Below are 17501 nucleotides of genomic sequence, written 5' to 3'. Positions count from 1 at the left end.
GTGCTGTGTTTATGTGCTGATGGTGGCTCTGGTGCTGTATTCATGTACTGATGATGGGTCTTGTGTTGAACTCGTATGCTGATGTAGTCATATGCTGATGGAAGTTCTGTTTCCGTAACCATGCACTGACGGCGGTTCTGGTGATGTATCAATGTAGCTGCTGCAATCTTTAACTTATTAGACTTGATATTAGGTCATGCTAGGGTCAGTATGCTGTGCTGAAAATACAGCTGTCTGAATGAGGCCATTATAGGTCAGCTGAGCAAGAGTTTGACAAAAGCTCCCAGACACTATAGACAGCTTTGCCATCATTAGGGCGGCTGCTCTTTCTCTCCCAAAAATGGCAGTTTTCTTCACAGTCTCACCTCCCTTGTCTGAAAGTGCCCAAACGAAAAAGGAGCCTGGCCAACAGTGGTTCATCTGATCAGTCACATACCACGTGTGCACTTTATCGGACTGTGATGTCAGAGGTGACGACACAGCCAATCCTCGTTAGTATAGTGGTAAGTATCCCCGCCTGTCACGCGGGAGACCGGGGTTCGATTCCCCGACGGGGAGGCCTCTTATATTCTTGAATTTGCTACGAGAAGCTGATCGAGATGGCAAAAAATTCATATTCAGGAGCTTTTGATATTTTATTGTTTGATTGTCACTTTACTGCCACCAAAAGTCACTACATGTGTGATAAATCCATCCCCCCCAAAACGGAATGATTGCGCTCATACCTATTACCAGTTCTTTCCGTAGGGGATAAACGCCACGCCCATGGCCGGTTAGCTCAGTTGGTTAGAGCGTGGTGCTAATAACGCCAAGGTCGCGGGTTCGATCCCCGTACGGGCCAAGTACAGCTTTTTAGAGGTCCCGTGCACTCGTTTCATCCCAGGTGGGTCGATGCAGATGCTGAAGCTTGTTTCTTTTTACTCCGCATTTTGTTCATAGTGTTTTCTGTGTAGAATTGCATGCCTAACTGATTTGGAGAAGTAGCTGTTCCTATGGTGTGGTGTTATTTAAAGCCTGTAGCAAGCATATAGTATAGTCATTGCAATTGATCTCTGTGTTAAACTTGGTGCTGTGTTTATGTGCTGATGGTGGCTCTGGTGCTGTATTCATGTACTGATGATGGGTCTTGTGTTGAACTCGTATGCTGATGTAGTCATATGCTGATGGAAGTTCTGTTTCCGTAACCATGCACTGACGGCGGTTCTGGTGATGTATCAATGTAGCTGCTGCAATCTTTAACTTATTAGACTTGATATTAGGTCATGCTAGGGTCAGTATGCTGTGCTGAAAATACAGCTGTCTGAATGAGGCCATTATAGGTCAGCTGAGCAAGAGTTTGACAAAAGCTCCCAGACACTATAGACAGCTTTGCCATCATTAGGGCGGCTGCTCTTTCTCTCCCAAAAATGGCAGTTTTCTTCACAGTCTCACCTCCCTTGTCTGAAAGTGCCCAAACGAAAAAGGAGCCTGGCCAACAGTGGTTCATCTGATCAGTCACATACCACGTGTGCACTTTATCGGACTGTGATGTCAGAGGTGACGACACAGCCAATCCTCGTTAGTATAGTGGTAAGTATCCCCGCCTGTCACGCGGGAGACCGGGGTTTGATTCCCCGACGGGGAGGCCTCTTATATTCTTGAATTTGCTACGAGAAGCTGATCGAGATGGCAAAAAATTCATATTCAGGAGCTTTTGATATTTTATTGTTTGATTGTCACTTTACTGCCACCAAAAGTCACTACATGTGTGATAAATCCATCCCACCCCAAAACGGAATGATTGCACTCATACCTATTACCAGTTGCTTTCTTTTGCAGGCATAGAAAGAGTTTCACTGCCACCTGGTGGCGGAAATTTGAATAGGACTCTTCTGAAAAAAGAGGCAATGTGGATCATACGGACGAATGCACAGGGGCCGCTGGGACTTAACGAGAGGCTCGACATGTCGGTCTTCTTATGAGATTCCCCTGTTTCTGCCGTCATTATGGTCACCAGTTACCTTGCCTTATGAATTGTTTGTGTTCCCTCTTTTATTGTATTGTATACTGTTTATATTGTGCACCTTGTTTGCCACTGTTTAGTAACGGGTTAATTGTTTCACAGTTGGTTCAATGGGGGTTGTTGTACGTGGTGTCAGAGGAAGGGAGGGGTTTTGTTAGCTATATCTTTTGCCTTACTTCCCCCCTCTGACATCGGGATCTGTGGAAGCGCATGTAGCGCGAAACAGCTGTCATCCCTGCATACCATGATCTCCCTGTCCGTGTCCATGTCCTAATAAAGACTTTTTTGTAGCATCGGGAATGGTGAGTGCTGATCACTTTTTTTTTCTCTTTTTTTTTTTCTCTTTTTTTTTCTCTTGCTTTTACAGCTTTTTAGAGGTCCCGTGCACTCGTTTCATCCCAGGTGGGTCGATGCAGATGCTGAAGCTTGTTTCTTTTTACTCCGCATTTTGTTCATAGTGTTTTCTGTGTAGAATTGCATGCCTAACTGATTTGGAGAAGTAGCTGTTCCTATGGTGTGGTGTTATTTAAAGCCTGTAGCAAGCATATAGTATAGTCATTGCAATTGATCTCTGTGTTAAACTTGGTGCTGTGTTTATGTGCTGATGGTGGCTCTGGTGCTGTATTCATGTACTGATGATGGGTCTTGTGTTGAACTCGTATGCTGATGTAGTCATATGCTGATGGAAGTTCTGTTTCCGTAACCATGCACTGACGGCGGTTCTGGTGATGTATCAATGTAGCTGCTGCAATCTTTAACTTATTAGACTTGATATTAGGTCATGCTAGGGTCAGTATGCTGTGCTGAAAATACAGCTGTCTGAATGAGGCCATTATAGGTCAGCTGAGCAAGAGTTTGACAAAAGCTCCCAGACACTATAGACAGCTTTGCCATCATTAGGGCGGCTGCTCTTTCTCTCCCAAAAATGGCAGTTTTCTTCACAGTCTCACCTCCCTTGTCTGAAAGTGCCCAAACGAAAAAGGAGCCTGGCCAACAGTGGTTCATCTGATCAGTCACATACCACGTGTGCACTTTATCGGACTGTGATGTCAGAGGTGACGACACAGCCAATCCTCGTTAGTATAGTGGTAAGTATCCCCGCCTGTCACGCGGGAGACCGGGGTTCGATTCCCCGACGGGGAGGCCTCTTATATTCTTGAATTTGCTACGAGAAGCTGATCGAGATGGCAAAAAATTCATATTCAGGAGCTTTTGATATTTTATTGTTTGATTGTCACTTTACTGCCACCAAAAGTCACTACATGTGTGATAAATCCATCCCCCCCCAAAACGGAATGATTGCGCTCATACCTATTACCGGTTCTTTCCGTAGGGGATAAACGCCACGCCCATGGCCGGTTAGCTCAGTTGGTTAGAGCGTGGTGCTAATAACGCCAAGGTCGCGGGTTCGATCCCCGTACGGGCCAAGTACAGCTTTTTAGAGGTCCCGTGCACTCGTTTCATCCCAGGTGGGTCGATGCAGATGCTGAAGCTTGTTTCTTTTTACTCCGCATTTTGTTCATAGTGTTTTCTGTGTAGAATTGCATGCCTAACTGATTTGGAGAAGTAGCTGTTCCTATGGTGTGGTGTTATTTAAAGCCTGTAGCAAGCATATAGTATAGTCATTGCAATTGATCTCTGTGTTAAACTTGGTGCTGTGTTTATGTGCTGATGGTGGCTCTGGTGCTGTATTCATGTACTGATGATGGGTCTTGTGTTGAACTCGTATGCTGATGTAGTCATATGCTGATGGAAGTTCTGTTTCCGTAACCATGCACTGACGGCGGTTCTGGTGATGTATCAATGTAGCTGCTGCAATCTTTAACTTATTAGACTTGATATTAGGTCATGCTAGGGTCAGTATGCTGTGCTGAAAATACAGCTGTCTGAATGAGGCCATTATAGGTCAGCTGAGCAAGAGTTTGACAAAAGCTCCCAGACACTATAGACAGCTTTGCCATCATTAGGGCGGCTGCTCTTTCTCTCCCAAAAATGGCAGTTTTCTTCACAGTCTCACCTCCCTTGTCTGAAAGTGCCCAAACGAAAAAGGAGCCTGGCCAACAGTGGTTCATCTGATCAGTCACATACCACGTGTGCACTTTATCGGACTGTGATGTCAGAGGTGACGACACAGCCAATCCTCGTTAGTATAGTGGTAAGTATCCCCGCCTGTCACGCGGGAGACCGGGGTTTGATTCCCCGACGGGGAGGCCTCTTATATTCTTGAATTTGCTACGAGAAGCTGATCAAGATGGCAAAAAATTCATATTCAGGAGCTTTTGATATTTTATTGTTTGATTGTCACTTTACTGCCACCAAAAGTCACTACATGTGTGATAAATCCATCCCCCCCCAAAACGGAATGATTGCGCTCATACCTATTACCAGTTCTTTCCGTAGGGGATAAACGCCACGCCCATGGCCGGTTAGCTCAGTTGGTTAGAGCGTGGTGCTAATAACGCCAAGGTCGCGGGTTCGATCCCCGTACGGGCCAAGTACAGCTTTTTAGAGGTCCCGTGCACTCGTTTCATCCCAGGTGGGTCGATGCAGATGCTGAAGCTTGTTTCTTTTTACTCCGCATTTTGTTCATAGTGTTTTCTGTGTAGAATTGCATGCCTAACTGATTTGGAGAAGTAGCTGTTCCTATGGTGTGGTGTTATTTAAAGCCTGTAGCAAGCATATAGTATAGTCATTGCAATTGATCTCTGTGTTAAACTTGGTGCTGTGTTTATGTGCTGATGGTGGCTCTGGTGCTGTATTCATGTACTGATGATGGGTCTTGTGTTGAACTCGTATGCTGATGTAGTCATATGCTGATGGAAGTTCTGTTTCCGTAACCATGCACTGACGGCGGTTCTGGTGATGTATCAATGTAGCTGCTGCAATCTTTAACTTATTAGACTTGATATTAGGTCATGCTAGGGTCAGTATGCTGTGCTGAAAATACAGCTGTCTGAATGAGGCCATTATAGGTCAGCTGAGCAAGAGTTTGACAAAAGCTCCCAGACACTATAGACAGCTTTGCCATCATTAGGGCGGCTGCTCTTTCTCTCCCAAAAATGGCAGTTTTCTTCACAGTCTCACCTCCCTTGTCTGAAAGTGCCCAAACGAAAAAGGAGCCTGGCCAACAGTGGTTCATCTGATCAGTCACATACCACGTGTGCACTTTATCGGACTGTGATGTCAGAGGTGACGACACAGCCAATCCTCGTTAGTATAGTGGTAAGTATCCCCGCCTGTCACGCGGGAGACCGGGGTTCGATTCCCCGACGGGGAGGCCTCTTATATTCTTGAATTTGCTACGAGAAGCTGATCGAGATGGCAAAAAATTCATATTCAGGAGCTTTTGATATTTTATTGTTTGATTGTCACTTTACTGCCACCAAAAGTCACTACATGTGTGATAAATCCATCCCACCCCAAAACGGAATGATTGCACTCATACCTATTACCAGTTCTTTCCGTAGGGGATAAACGCCACGCCCATGGCCGGTTAGCTCAGTTGGTTAGAGCGTGGTGCTAATAACGCCAAGGTCGCGGGTTCGATCCCCGTACCGGCCAAGTACAGCTTTTTAGAGGTCCCGTGCACTCGTTTCATCCCAGGTGGGTCGATGCAGATGCTGAAGCTTGTTTCTTTTTACTCCGCATTTTGTTCATAGTGTTTTCTGTGTAGAATTGCATGCCTAACTGATTTGGAGAAGTAGCTGTTCCTATGGTGTGGTGTTATTTAAAGCCTGTAGCAAGCATATAGTATAGTCATTGCAATTGATCTCTGTGTTAAACTTGGTGCTGTGTTTATGTGCTGATGGTGGCTCTGGTGCTGTATTCATGTACTGATGATGGGTCTTGTGTTGAACTCGTATGCTGATGTAGTCATATGCTGATGGAAGTTCTGTTTCCGTAACCATGCACTGACGGCGGTTCTGGTGATGTATCAATGTAGCTGCTGCAATCTTTAACTTATTAGACTTGATATTAGGTCATGCTAGGGTCAGTATGCTGTGCTGAAAATACAGCTGTCTGAATGAGGCCATTATAGGTCAGCTGAGCAAGAGTTTGACAAAAGCTCCCAGACACTATAGACAGCTTTGCCATCATTAGGGCGGCTGCTCTTTCTCTCCCAAAAATGGCAGTTTTCTTCACAGTCTCACCTCCCTTGTCTGAAAGTGCCCAAACGAAAAAGGAGCCTGGCCAACAGTGGTTCATCTGATCAGTCACATACCACGTGTGCACTTTATCGGACTGTGATGTCAGAGGTGACGACACAGCTAATCCTCGTTAGTATAGTGGTAAGTATCCCCGCCTGTCACGCGGGAGACCGGGGTTCGATTCCCCGACGGGGAGGCCTCTTATATTCTTGAATTTGCTACGAGAAGCTGATCAAGATGGCAAAAAATTCATATTCAGGAGCTTTTGATATTTTATTGTTTGATTGTCACTTTACTGCCACCAAAAGTCACTACATGTGTGATAAATCCATCCCCCCCCAAAACGGAATGATTGCGCTCATACCTATTACCAGTTCTTTCCGTAGGGGATAAACGCCACGCCCATGGCCGGTTAGCTCAGTTGGTTAGAGCGTGGTGCTAATAACGCCAAGGTCGCGGGTTCGATCCCCGTACGGGCCAAGTACAGCTTTTTAGAGGTCCCGTGCACTCGTTTCATCCCAGGTGGGTCGATGCAGATGCTGAAGCTTGTTTCTTTTTACTCCGCATTTTGTTCATAGTGTTTTCTGTGTAGAATTGCATGCCTAACTGATTTGGAGAAGTAGCTGTTCCTATGGTGTGGTGTTATTTAAAGCCTGTAGCAAGCATATAGTATAGTCATTGCAATTGATCTCTGTGTTAAACTTGGTGCTGTGTTTATGTGCTGATGGTGGCTCTGGTGCTGTATTCATGTACTGATGATGGGTCTTGTGTTGAACTCGTATGCTGATGTAGTCATATGCTGATGGAAGTTCTGTTTCCGTAACCATGCACTGACGGCGGTTCTGGTGATGTATCAATGTAGCTGCTGCAATCTTTAACTTATTAGACTTGATATTAGGTCATGCTAGGGTCAGTATGCTGTGCTGAAAATACAGCTGTCTGAATGAGGCCATTATAGGTCAGCTGAGCAAGAGTTTGACAAAAGCTCCCAGACACTATAGACAGCTTTGCCATCATTAGGGCGGCTGCTCTTTCTCTCCCAAAAATGGCAGTTTTCTTCACAGTCTCACCTCCCTTGTCTGAAAGTGCCCAAACGAAAAAGGAGCCTGGCCAACAGTGGTTCATCTGATCAGTCACATACCACGTGTGCACTTTATCGGACTGTGATGTCAGAGGTGACGACACAGCCAATCCTCGTTAGTATAGTGGTAAGTATCCCCGCCTGTCACGCGGGAGACCGGGGTTCGATTCCCCGACGGGGAGGCCTCTTATATTCTTGAATTTGCTACGAGAAGCTGATCGAGATGGCAAAAAATTCATATTCAGGAGCTTTTGATATTTTATTGTTTGATTGTCACTTTACTGCCACCAAAAGTCACTACATGTGTGATAAATCCATCCCCCCCAAAACGGAATGATTGCGCTCATACCTATGACCGGTTCTTTCCGTAGGGGATAAACGCCACGCCCATGGCCGGTTAGCTCAGTTGGTTAGAGCGTGGTGCTAATAACGCCAAGGTCGCGGGTTCGATCCCCGTACGGGCCAAGTACAGCTTTTTAGAGGTCCCGTGCACTCGTTTCATCCCAGGTGGGTCGATGCAGATGCTGAAGCTTGTTTCTTTTTACTCCGCATTTTGTTCATAGTGTTTTCTGTGTAGAATTGCATGCCTAACTGATTTGGAGAAGTAGCTGTTCCTATGGTGTGGTGTTATTTAAAGCCTGTAGCAAGCATATAGTATAGTCATTGCAATTGATCTCTGTGTTAAACTTGGTGCTGTGTTTATGTGCTGATGGTGGCTCTGGTGCTGTATTCATGTACTGATGATGGGTCTTGTGTTGAACTCGTATGCTGATGTAGTCATATGCTGATGGAAGTTCTGTTTCCGTAACCATGCACTGACGGCGGTTCTGGTGATGTATCAATGTAGCTGCTGCAATCTTTAACTTATTAGACTTGATATTAGGTCATGCTAGGGTCAGTATGCTGTGCTGAAAATACAGCTGTCTGAATGAGGCCATTATAGGTCAGCTGAGCAAGAGTTTGACAAAAGCTCCCAGACACTATAGACAGCTTTGCCATCATTAGGGCGGCTGCTCTTTCTCTCCCAAAAATGGCAGTTTTCTTCACAGTCTCACCTCCCTTGTCTGAAAGTGCCCAAACGAAAAAGGAGCCTGGCCAACAGTGGTTCATCTGATCAGTCACATACCACGTGTGCACTTTATCGGACTGTGATGTCAGAGGTGACGACACAGCCAATCCTCGTTAGTATAGTGGTAAGTATCCCCGCCTGTCACGCGGGAGACCGGGGTTCGATTCCCCGACGGGGAGGCCTCTTATATTCTTGAATTTGCTACGAGAAGCTGATCGAGATGGCAAAAAATTCATATTCAGGAGCTTTTGATATTTTATTGTTTGATTGTCACTTTACTGCCACCAAAAGTCACTACATGTGTGATAAATCCATCCCCCCCCAAAACGGAATGATTGCGCTCATACCTATTACCAGTTCTTTCCGTAGGGGATAAACGCCACGCCCATGGCCGGTTAGCTCAGTTGGTTAGAGCGTGGTGCTAATAACGCCAAGGTCGCGGGTTCGATCCCCGTACGGGCCAAGTACAGCTTTTTAGAGGTCCCGTGCACTCGTTTCATCCCAGGTGGGTCGATGCAGATGCTGAAGCTTGTTTCTTTTTACTCCGCATTTTGTTCATAGTGTTTTCTGTGTAGAATTGCATGCCTAACTGATTTGGAGAAGTAGCTGTTCCTATGGTGTGGTGTTATTTAAAGCCTGTAGCAAGCATATAGTATAGTCATTGCAATTGATCTCTGTGTTAAACTTGGTGCTGTGTTTATGTGCTGATGGTGGCTCTGGTGCTGTATTCATGTACTGATGATGGGTCTTGTGTTGAACTCGTATGCTGATGTAGTCATATGCTGATGGAAGTTCTGTTTCCGTAACCATGCACTGACGGCGGTTCTGGTGATGTATCAATGTAGCTGCTGCAATCTTTAACTTATTAGACTTGATATTAGGTCATGCTAGGGTCAGTATGCTGTGCTGAAAATACAGCTGTCTGAATGAGGCCATTATAGGTCAGCTGAGCAAGAGTTTGACAAAAGCTCCCAGACACTATAGACAGCTTTGCCATCATTAGGGCGGCTGCTCTTTCTCTCCCAAAAATGGCAGTTTTCTTCACAGTCTCACCTCCCTTGTCTGAAAGTGCCCAAACGAAAAAGGAGCCTGGCCAACAGTGGTTCATCTGATCAGTCACATACCACGTGTGCACTTTATCGGACTGTGATGTCAGAGGTGACGACACAGCCAATCCTCGTTAGTATAGTGGTAAGTATCCCCGCCTGTCACGCGGGAGACCGGGGTTCGATTCCCCGACGGGGAGGCCTCTTATATTCTTGAATTTGCTACGAGAAGCTGATCGAGATGGCAAAAAATTCATATTCAGGAGCTTTTGATATTTTATTGTTTGATTGTCACTTTACTGCCACCAAAAGTCACTACATGTGTGATAAATCCATCCCCCCCAAAACGGAATGATTGCGCTCATACCTATTACCAGTTCTTTCCGTAGGGGATAAACGCCACGCCCATGGCCGGTTAGCTCAGTTGGTTAGAGCGTGGTGCTAATAACGCCAAGGTCGCGGGTTCGATCCCCGTACGGGCCAAGTACAGCTTTTTAGAGGTCCCGTGCACTCGTTTCATCCCAGGTGGGTCGATGCAGATGCTGAAGCTTGTTTCTTTTTACTCCGCATTTTGTTCATAGTGTTTTCTGTGTAGAATTGCATGCCTAACTGATTTGGAGAAGTAGCTGTTCCTATGGTGTGGTGTTATTTAAAGCCTGTAGCAAGCATATAGTATAGTCATTGCAATTGATCTCTGTGTTAAACTTGGTGCTGTGTTTATGTGCTGATGGTGGCTCTGGTGCTGTATTCATGTACTGATGATGGGTCTTGTGTTGAACTCGTATGCTGATGTAGTCATATGCTGATGGAAGTTCTGTTTCCGTAACCATGCACTGACGGCGGTTCTGGTGATGTATCAATGTAGCTGCTGCAATCTTTAACTTATTAGACTTGATATTAGGTCATGCTAGGGTCAGTATGCTGTGCTGAAAATACAGCTGTCTGAATGAGGCCATTATAGGTCAGCTGAGCAAGAGTTTGACAAAAGCTCCCAGACACTATAGACAGCTTTGCCATCATTAGGGCGGCTGCTCTTTCTCTCCCAAAAATGGCAGTTTTCTTCACAGTCTCACCTCCCTTGTCTGAAAGTGCCCAAACGAAAAAGGAGCCTGGCCAACAGTGGTTCATCTGATCAGTCACATACCACGTGTGCACTTTATCGGACTGTGATGTCAGAGGTGACGACACAGCCAATCCTCGTTAGTATAGTGGTAAGTGTCCCCGCCTGTCACGCGGGAGACCGGGGTTCGATTCCCCGACGGGGAGGCCTCTTATATTCTTGAATTTGCTACGAGAAGCTGATCGAGATGGCAAAAAATTCATATTCAGGAGCTTTTGATATTTTATTGTTTGATTGTCACTTTACTGCCACCAAAAGTCACTACATGTGTGATAAATCCATCCCCCCCCAAAACGGAATGATTGCACTCATACCTATTACCAGTTCTTTCCGTAGGGGATAAACGCCACGCCCATGGCCGGTTAGCTCAGTTGGTTAGAGCGTGGTGCTAATAACGCCAAGGTCGCGGGTTCGATCCCCGTACGGGCCAAGTACAGCTTTTTAGAGGTCCCGTGCACTCGTTTCATCCCAGGTGGGTCGATGCAGATGCTGAAGCTTGTTTCTTTTTACTCCGCATTTTGTTCATAGTGTTTTCTGTGTAGAATTGCATGCCTAACTGATTTGGAGAAGTAGCTGTTCCTATGGTGTGGTGTTATTTAAAGCCTGTAGCAAGCATATAGTATAGTCATTGCAATTGATCTCTGTGTTAAACTTGGTGCTGTGTTTATGTGCTGATGGTGGCTCTGGTGCTGTATTCATGTACTGATGATGGGTCTTGTGTTGAACTCGTATGCTGATGTAGTCATATGCTGATGGAAGTTCTGTTTCCGTAACCATGCACTGACGGCGGTTCTGGTGATGTATCAATGTAGCTGCTGCAATCTTTAACTTATTAGACTTGATATTAGGTCATGCTAGGGTCAGTATGCTGTGCTGAAAATACAGCTGTCTGAATGAGGCCATTATAGGTCAGCTGAGCAAGAGTTTGACAAAAGCTCCCAGACACTATAGACAGCTTTGCCATCATTAGGGCGGCTGCTCTTTCTCTCCCAAAAATGGCAGTTTTCTTCACAGTCTCACCTCCCTTGTCTGAAAGTGCCCAAACGAAAAAGGAGCCTGGCCAACAGTGGTTCATCTGATCAGTCACATACCACGTGTGCACTTTATCGGACTGTGATGTCAGAGGTGACGACACAGCCAATCCTCGTTAGTATAGTGGTAAGTATCCCCACCTGTCACGCGGGAGACCGGGGTTCGATTCCCCGACGGGGAGGCCTCTTATATTCTTGAATTTGCTACGAGAAGCTGATCGAGATGGCAAAAAATTCATATTCAGGAGCTTTTGATATTTTATTGTTTGATTGTCACTTTACTGCCACCAAAAGTCACTACATGTGTGATAAATCCATCCCCCCCCAAAACGGAATGATTGCGCTCATACCTATTACCAGTTCTTTCCGTAGGGGATAAACGCCACGCCCATGGCCGGTTAGCTCAGTTGGTTAGAGCGTGGTGCTAATAACGCCAAGGTCGCGGGTTCGATCCCCGTACGGGCCAAGTACAGCTTTTTAGAGGTCCCGTGCACTCGTTTCATCCCAGGTGGGTCGATGCAGATGCTGAAGCTTGTTTCTTTTTACTCCGCATTTTGTTCATAGTGTTTTCTGTGTAGAATTGCATGCCTAACTGATTTGGAGAAGTAGCTGTTCCTATGGTGTGGTGTTATTTAAAGCCTGTAGCAAGCATATAGTATAGTCATTGCAATTGATCTCTGTGTTAAACTTGGTGCTGTGTTTATGTGCTGATGGTGGCTCTGGTGCTGTATTCATGTACTGATGATGGGTCTTGTGTTGAACTCGTATGCTGATGTAGTCATATGCTGATGGAAGTTCTGTTTCCGTAACCATGCACTGACGGCGGTTCTGGTGATGTATCAATGTAGCTGCTGCAATCTTTAACTTATTAGACTTGATATTAGGTCATGCTAGGGTCAGTATGCTGTGCTGAAAATACAGCTGTCTGAATGAGGCCATTATAGGTCAGCTGAGCAAGAGTTTGACAAAAGCTCCCAGACACTATAGACAGCTTTGCCATCATTAGGGCGGCTGCTCTTTCTCTCCCAAAAATGGCAGTTTTCTTCACAGTCTCACCTCCCTTGTCTGAAAGTGCCCAAACGAAAAAGGAGCCTGGCCAACAGTGGTTCATCTGATCAGTCACATACCACGTGTGCACTTTATCGGACTGTGATGTCAGAGGTGACGACACAGCCAATCCTCGTTAGTATAGTGGTAAGTATCCCCGCCTGTCACGCGGGAGACCGGGGTTCGATTCCCCGACGGGGAGGCCTCTTATATTCTTGAATTTGCTACGAGAAGCTGATCGAGATGGCAAAAAATTCATATTCAGGAGCTTTTGATATTTTATTGTTTGATTGTCACTTTACTGCCACCAAAAGTCACTACATGTGTGATAAATCCATCCCCCCCCAAAACGGAATGATTGCGCTCATACCTATTACCGGTTCTTTCCGTAGGGGATAAACGCCACGCCCATGGCCGGTTAGCTCAGTTGGTTAGAGCGTGGTGCTAATAACGCCAAGGTCGCGGGTTCGATCCCCGTACGGGCCAAGTACAGCTTTTTAGAGGTCCCGTGCACTCGTTTCATCCCAGGTGGGTCGATGCAGATGCTGAAGCTTGTTTCTTTTTACTCCGCATTTTGTTCATAGTGTTTTCTGTGTAGAATTGCATGCCTAACTGATTTGGAGAAGTAGCTGTTCCTATGGTGTGGTGTTATTTAAAGCCTGTAGCAAGCATATAGTATAGTCATTGCAATTGATCTCTGTGTTAAACTTGGTGCTGTGTTTATGTGCTGATGGTGGCTCTGGTGCTGTATTCATGTACTGATGATGGGTCTTGTGTTGAACTCGTATGCTGATGTAGTCATATGCTGATGGAAGTTCTGTTTCCGTAACCATGCACTGACGGCGGTTCTGGTGATGTATCAATGTAGCTGCTGCAATCTTTAACTTATTAGACTTGATATTAGGTCATGCTAGGGTCAGTATGCTGTGCTGAAAATACAGCTGTCTGAATGAGGCCATTATAGGTCAGCTGAGCAAGAGTTTGACAAAAGCTCCCAGACACTATAGACAGCTTTGCCATCATTAGGGCGGCTGCTCTTTCTCTCCCAAAAATGGCAGTTTTCTTCACAGTCTCACCTCCCTTGTCTGAAAGTGCCCAAACGAAAAAGGAGCCTGGCCAACAGTGGTTCATCTGATCAGTCACATACCACGTGTGCACTTTATCGGACTGTGATGTCAGAGGTGACGACACAGCCAATCCTCGTTAGTATAGTGGTAAGTATCCCCGCCTGTCACGCGGGAGACCGGGGTTCGATTCCCCGACGGGGAGGCCTCTTATATTCTTGAATTTGCTACGAGAAGCTGATCGAGATGGCAAAAAATTCATATTCAGGAGCTTTTGATATTTTATTGTTTGATTGTCACTTTACTGCCACCAAAAGTCACTACATGTGTGATAAATCCATCCCCCCCCAAAACGGAATGATTGCGCTCATACCTATTACCAGTTCTTTCCGTAGGGGATAAACGCCACGCCCATGGCCGGTTAGCTCAGTTGGTTAGAGCGTGGTGCTAATAACGCCAAGGTCGCGGGTTCGATCCCCGTACGGGCCAAGTACAGCTTTTTAGAGGTCCCGTGCACTCGTTTCATCCCAGGTGGGTCGATGCAGATGCTGAAGCTTGTTTCTTTTTACTCCGCATTTTGTTCATAGTGTTTTCTGTGTAGAATTGCATGCCTAACTGATTTGGAGAAGTAGCTGTTCCTATGGTGTGGTGTTATTTAAAGCCTGTAGCAAGCATATAGTATAGTCATTGCAATTGATCTCTGTGTTAAACTTGGTGCTGTGTTTATGTGCTGATGGTGGCTCTGGTGCTGTATTCATGTACTGATGATGGGTCTTGTGTTGAACTCGTATGCTGATGTAGTCATATGCTGATGGAAGTTCTGTTTCCGTAACCATGCACTGACGGCGGTTCTGGTGATGTATCAATGTAGCTGCTGCAATCTTTAACTTATTAGACTTGATATTAGGTCATGCTAGGGTCAGTATGCTGTGCTGAAAATACAGCTGTCTGAATGAGGCCATTATAGGTCAGCTGAGCAAGAGTTTGACAAAAGCTCCCAGACACTATAGACAGCTTTGCCATCATTAGGGCGGCTGCTCTTTCTCTCCCAAAAATGGCAGTTTTCTTCACAGTCTCACCTCCCTTGTCTGAAAGTGCCCAAACGAAAAAGGAGCCTGGCCAACAGTGGTTCATCTGATCAGTCACATACCACGTGTGCACTTTATCGGACTGTGATGTCAGAGGTGACGACACAGCCAATCCTCGTTAGTATAGTGGTAAGTATCCCCGCCTGTCACGCGGGAGACCGGGGTTCGATTCCCCGACGGGGAGGCCTCTTATATTCTTGAATTTGCTACGAGAAGCTGATCGAGATGGCAAAAAATTCATATTCAGGAGCTTTTGATATTTTATTGTTTGATTGTCACTTTACTGCCACCAAAAGTCACTACATGTGTGATAAATCCATCCCCCCCCAAAACGGAATGATTGCGCTCATACCTATTACCGGTTCTTTCCGTAGGGGATAAACGCCATGCCCATGGCCGGTTAGCTCAGTTGGTTAGAGCGTGGTGCTAATAACGCCAAGGTCGCGGGTTCGATCCCCGTACGGGCCAAGTACAGCTTTTTAGAGGTCCCGTGCACTCGTTTCATCCCAGGTGGGTCGATGCAGATGCTGAAGCTTGTTTCTTTTTACTCCGCATTTTGTTCATAGTGTTTTCTGTGTAGAATTGCATGCCTAACTGATTTGGAGAAGTAGCTGTTCCTATGGTGTGGTGTTATTTAAAGCCTGTAGCAAGCATATAGTATAGTCATTGCAATTGATCTCTGTGTTAAACTTGGTGCTGTGTTTATGTGCTGATGGTGGCTCTGGTGCTGTATTCATGTACTGATGATGGGTCTTGTGTTGAACTCGTATGCTGATGTAGTCATATGCTGATGGAAGTTCTGTTTCCGTAACCATGCACTGACGGCGGTTCTGGTGATGTATCAATGTAGCTGCTGCAATCTTTAACTTATTAGACTTGATATTAGGTCATGCTAGGGTCAGTATGCTGTGCTGAAAATACAGCTGTCTGAATGAGGCCATTATAGGTCAGCTGAGCAAGAGTTTGACAAAAGCTCCCAGACACTATAGACAGCTTTGCCATCATTAGGGCGGCTGCTCTTTCTCTCCCAAAAATGGCAGTTTTCTTCACAGTCTCACCTCCCTTGTCTGAAAGTGCCCAAACGAAAAAGGAGCCTGGCCAACAGTGGTTCATCTGATCAGTCACATACCACGTGTGCACTTTATCGGACTGTGATGTCAGAGGTGACGACACAGCCAATCCTCGTTAGTATAGTGGTAAGTATCCCCGCCTGTCACGCGGGAGACCGGGGTTCGATTCCCCGACGGGGAGGCCTCTTATATTCTTGAATTTGCTACGAGAAGCTGATCGAGATGGCAAAAAATTCATATTCAGGAGCTTTTGATATTTTATTGTTTGATTGTCACTTTACTGCCACCAAAAGTCACTACATGTGTGATAAATCCATCCCCCCCAAAAACGGAATGATTGCGCTCATACCTATTACCAGTTCTTTCCGTAGGAGATAAACGCCACGCCCATGGCCGGTTAGCTCAGTTGGTTAGAGCGTGGTGCTAATAACGCCAAGGTCGCGGGTTCGATCCCCGTACGGGCCAAGTACAGCTTTTTAGAGGTCCCGTGCACTCGTTTCATCCCAGGTGGGTCGATGCAGATGCTGAAGCTTGTTTCTTTTTACTCCGCATTTTGTTCATAGTGTTTTCTGTGTAGAATTGCATGCCTAACTGATTTGGAGAAGTAGCTGTTCCTATGGTGTGGTGTTATTTAAAGCCTGTAGCAAGCATATAGTATAGTCATTGCAATTGATCTCTGTGTTAAACTTGGTGCTGTGTTTATGTGCTGATGGTGGTTCTGGTGCTGTATTCATGTACTGATGATGGGTCTTGTGTTGAACTCGTATGCTGATGTAGTCATATGCTGATGGAAGTTCTGTTTCCGTAACCATGCACTGACGGCGGTTCTGGTGATGTATCAATGTAGCTGCTGCAATCTTTAACTTATTAGACTTGATATTAGGTCATGCTAGGGTCAGTATGCTGTGCTGAAAATACAGCTGTCTGAATGAGGCCATTATAGGTCAGCTGAGCAAGAGTTTGACAAAAGCTCCCAGACACTATAGACAGCTTTGCCATCATTAGGGCGGCTGCTCTTTCTCTCCCAAAAATGGCAGTTTTCTTCACAGTCTCACCTCCCTTGTCTGAAAGTGCCCAAACGAAAAAGGAGCCTGGCCAACAGTGGTTCATCTGATCAGTCACATACCACGTGTGCACTTTATCGGACTGTGATGTCAGAGGTGACGACACAGCCAATCCTCGTTAGTATAGTGGTAAGTATCCCCGCCTGTCATGCGGGAGACCGGGGTTCGATTCCCCGACGGGGAGGCCTCTTATATTCTTGAATTTGCTACGAGAAGCTGATCGAGATGGCAAAAAATTCATATTCAGGAGCTTTTGATATTTTATTGTTTGATTGTCACTTTACTGCCACCAAAAGTCACTACATGTGTGATAAATCCATCCCCCCCCCAAAACGGAATGATTGCGCTCATACCTATTACCAGTTCTTTCCGTAGGGGATAAACGCCACGCCCATGGCCGGTTAGCTCAGTTGGTTAGAGCGTGGTGCTAATAACGCCAAGGTCGCGGGTTCGATCCCCGTACGGGCCAAGTACAGCTTTTTAGAGGTCCCGTGCACTCGTTTCATCCCAGGTGGGTCGATGCAGATGCTGAAGCTTGTTTCTTTTTACTCCGCATTTTGTTCATAGTGTTTTCTGTGTAGAATTGCATGCCTAACTGATTTGGAGAAGTAGCTGTTCCTATGGTGTGGTGTTATTTAAAGCCTGTAGCAAGCATATAGTATAGTCATTGC

The 17501-nt window shown here is 45.8% G+C and overlaps 26 non-coding genes across 26 annotated transcripts; all 26 read left to right on the top strand.

The window, feature by feature from the left end:
* The first annotated feature begins 486 nt into the window (after positions 1–486).
* On the top strand, positions 487–558 carry TRNAD-GUC (transfer RNA aspartic acid (anticodon GUC)). The gene has a single exon. It is a non-coding gene; the product is annotated as a tRNA-Asp (tRNA).
* A 209-nt stretch (positions 559–767) lies between these two features.
* On the top strand, positions 768–841 carry TRNAI-AAU (transfer RNA isoleucine (anticodon AAU)). The gene has a single exon. It is a non-coding gene; the product is annotated as a tRNA-Ile (tRNA).
* A 2232-nt stretch (positions 842–3073) lies between these two features.
* Positions 3074–3145, top strand: TRNAD-GUC (transfer RNA aspartic acid (anticodon GUC)). The gene has a single exon. It is a non-coding gene; the product is annotated as a tRNA-Asp (tRNA).
* A 210-nt stretch (positions 3146–3355) lies between these two features.
* TRNAI-AAU (transfer RNA isoleucine (anticodon AAU)) lies at positions 3356–3429 on the top strand. The gene has a single exon. It is a non-coding gene; the product is annotated as a tRNA-Ile (tRNA).
* Positions 3430–4422: 993 nt separating this feature from the next.
* Positions 4423–4496, top strand: TRNAI-AAU (transfer RNA isoleucine (anticodon AAU)). Its single transcript has one exon. It is a non-coding gene; the product is annotated as a tRNA-Ile (tRNA).
* A 711-nt stretch (positions 4497–5207) lies between these two features.
* On the top strand, positions 5208–5279 carry TRNAD-GUC (transfer RNA aspartic acid (anticodon GUC)). Its single transcript has one exon. It is a non-coding gene; the product is annotated as a tRNA-Asp (tRNA).
* Positions 5280–5489: 210 nt separating this feature from the next.
* TRNAI-AAU (transfer RNA isoleucine (anticodon AAU)) lies at positions 5490–5563 on the top strand. Its single transcript has one exon. It is a non-coding gene; the product is annotated as a tRNA-Ile (tRNA).
* A 711-nt stretch (positions 5564–6274) lies between these two features.
* On the top strand, positions 6275–6346 carry TRNAD-GUC (transfer RNA aspartic acid (anticodon GUC)). The gene has a single exon. It is a non-coding gene; the product is annotated as a tRNA-Asp (tRNA).
* A 210-nt stretch (positions 6347–6556) lies between these two features.
* TRNAI-AAU (transfer RNA isoleucine (anticodon AAU)) lies at positions 6557–6630 on the top strand. The gene has a single exon. It is a non-coding gene; the product is annotated as a tRNA-Ile (tRNA).
* Positions 6631–7341: 711 nt separating this feature from the next.
* Positions 7342–7413, top strand: TRNAD-GUC (transfer RNA aspartic acid (anticodon GUC)). The gene has a single exon. It is a non-coding gene; the product is annotated as a tRNA-Asp (tRNA).
* A 209-nt stretch (positions 7414–7622) lies between these two features.
* Positions 7623–7696, top strand: TRNAI-AAU (transfer RNA isoleucine (anticodon AAU)). The gene has a single exon. It is a non-coding gene; the product is annotated as a tRNA-Ile (tRNA).
* A 711-nt stretch (positions 7697–8407) lies between these two features.
* Positions 8408–8479, top strand: TRNAD-GUC (transfer RNA aspartic acid (anticodon GUC)). Its single transcript has one exon. It is a non-coding gene; the product is annotated as a tRNA-Asp (tRNA).
* A 210-nt stretch (positions 8480–8689) lies between these two features.
* Positions 8690–8763, top strand: TRNAI-AAU (transfer RNA isoleucine (anticodon AAU)). Its single transcript has one exon. It is a non-coding gene; the product is annotated as a tRNA-Ile (tRNA).
* A 711-nt stretch (positions 8764–9474) lies between these two features.
* Positions 9475–9546, top strand: TRNAD-GUC (transfer RNA aspartic acid (anticodon GUC)). The gene has a single exon. It is a non-coding gene; the product is annotated as a tRNA-Asp (tRNA).
* Positions 9547–9755: 209 nt separating this feature from the next.
* TRNAI-AAU (transfer RNA isoleucine (anticodon AAU)) lies at positions 9756–9829 on the top strand. The gene has a single exon. It is a non-coding gene; the product is annotated as a tRNA-Ile (tRNA).
* Positions 9830–10822: 993 nt separating this feature from the next.
* Positions 10823–10896, top strand: TRNAI-AAU (transfer RNA isoleucine (anticodon AAU)). The gene has a single exon. It is a non-coding gene; the product is annotated as a tRNA-Ile (tRNA).
* Positions 10897–11889: 993 nt separating this feature from the next.
* On the top strand, positions 11890–11963 carry TRNAI-AAU (transfer RNA isoleucine (anticodon AAU)). The gene has a single exon. It is a non-coding gene; the product is annotated as a tRNA-Ile (tRNA).
* Positions 11964–12674: 711 nt separating this feature from the next.
* Positions 12675–12746, top strand: TRNAD-GUC (transfer RNA aspartic acid (anticodon GUC)). The gene has a single exon. It is a non-coding gene; the product is annotated as a tRNA-Asp (tRNA).
* A 210-nt stretch (positions 12747–12956) lies between these two features.
* Positions 12957–13030, top strand: TRNAI-AAU (transfer RNA isoleucine (anticodon AAU)). Its single transcript has one exon. It is a non-coding gene; the product is annotated as a tRNA-Ile (tRNA).
* A 711-nt stretch (positions 13031–13741) lies between these two features.
* Positions 13742–13813, top strand: TRNAD-GUC (transfer RNA aspartic acid (anticodon GUC)). Its single transcript has one exon. It is a non-coding gene; the product is annotated as a tRNA-Asp (tRNA).
* Positions 13814–14023: 210 nt separating this feature from the next.
* Positions 14024–14097, top strand: TRNAI-AAU (transfer RNA isoleucine (anticodon AAU)). Its single transcript has one exon. It is a non-coding gene; the product is annotated as a tRNA-Ile (tRNA).
* Positions 14098–14808: 711 nt separating this feature from the next.
* TRNAD-GUC (transfer RNA aspartic acid (anticodon GUC)) lies at positions 14809–14880 on the top strand. Its single transcript has one exon. It is a non-coding gene; the product is annotated as a tRNA-Asp (tRNA).
* Positions 14881–15090: 210 nt separating this feature from the next.
* Positions 15091–15164, top strand: TRNAI-AAU (transfer RNA isoleucine (anticodon AAU)). The gene has a single exon. It is a non-coding gene; the product is annotated as a tRNA-Ile (tRNA).
* A 711-nt stretch (positions 15165–15875) lies between these two features.
* Positions 15876–15947, top strand: TRNAD-GUC (transfer RNA aspartic acid (anticodon GUC)). Its single transcript has one exon. It is a non-coding gene; the product is annotated as a tRNA-Asp (tRNA).
* Positions 15948–16157: 210 nt separating this feature from the next.
* On the top strand, positions 16158–16231 carry TRNAI-AAU (transfer RNA isoleucine (anticodon AAU)). Its single transcript has one exon. It is a non-coding gene; the product is annotated as a tRNA-Ile (tRNA).
* A 994-nt stretch (positions 16232–17225) lies between these two features.
* TRNAI-AAU (transfer RNA isoleucine (anticodon AAU)) lies at positions 17226–17299 on the top strand. The gene has a single exon. It is a non-coding gene; the product is annotated as a tRNA-Ile (tRNA).
* Positions 17300–17501: the final 202 nt, after the last annotated feature.

Source organism: Ranitomeya variabilis, chromosome 5 (genome assembly GCF_051348905.1).
Source record: "Ranitomeya variabilis isolate aRanVar5 chromosome 5, aRanVar5.hap1, whole genome shotgun sequence".
NCBI lineage: Eukaryota > Metazoa > Chordata > Amphibia > Anura > Dendrobatidae > Ranitomeya > Ranitomeya variabilis.
This window is presented reverse-complemented; position numbering and strand designations above follow the sequence as displayed.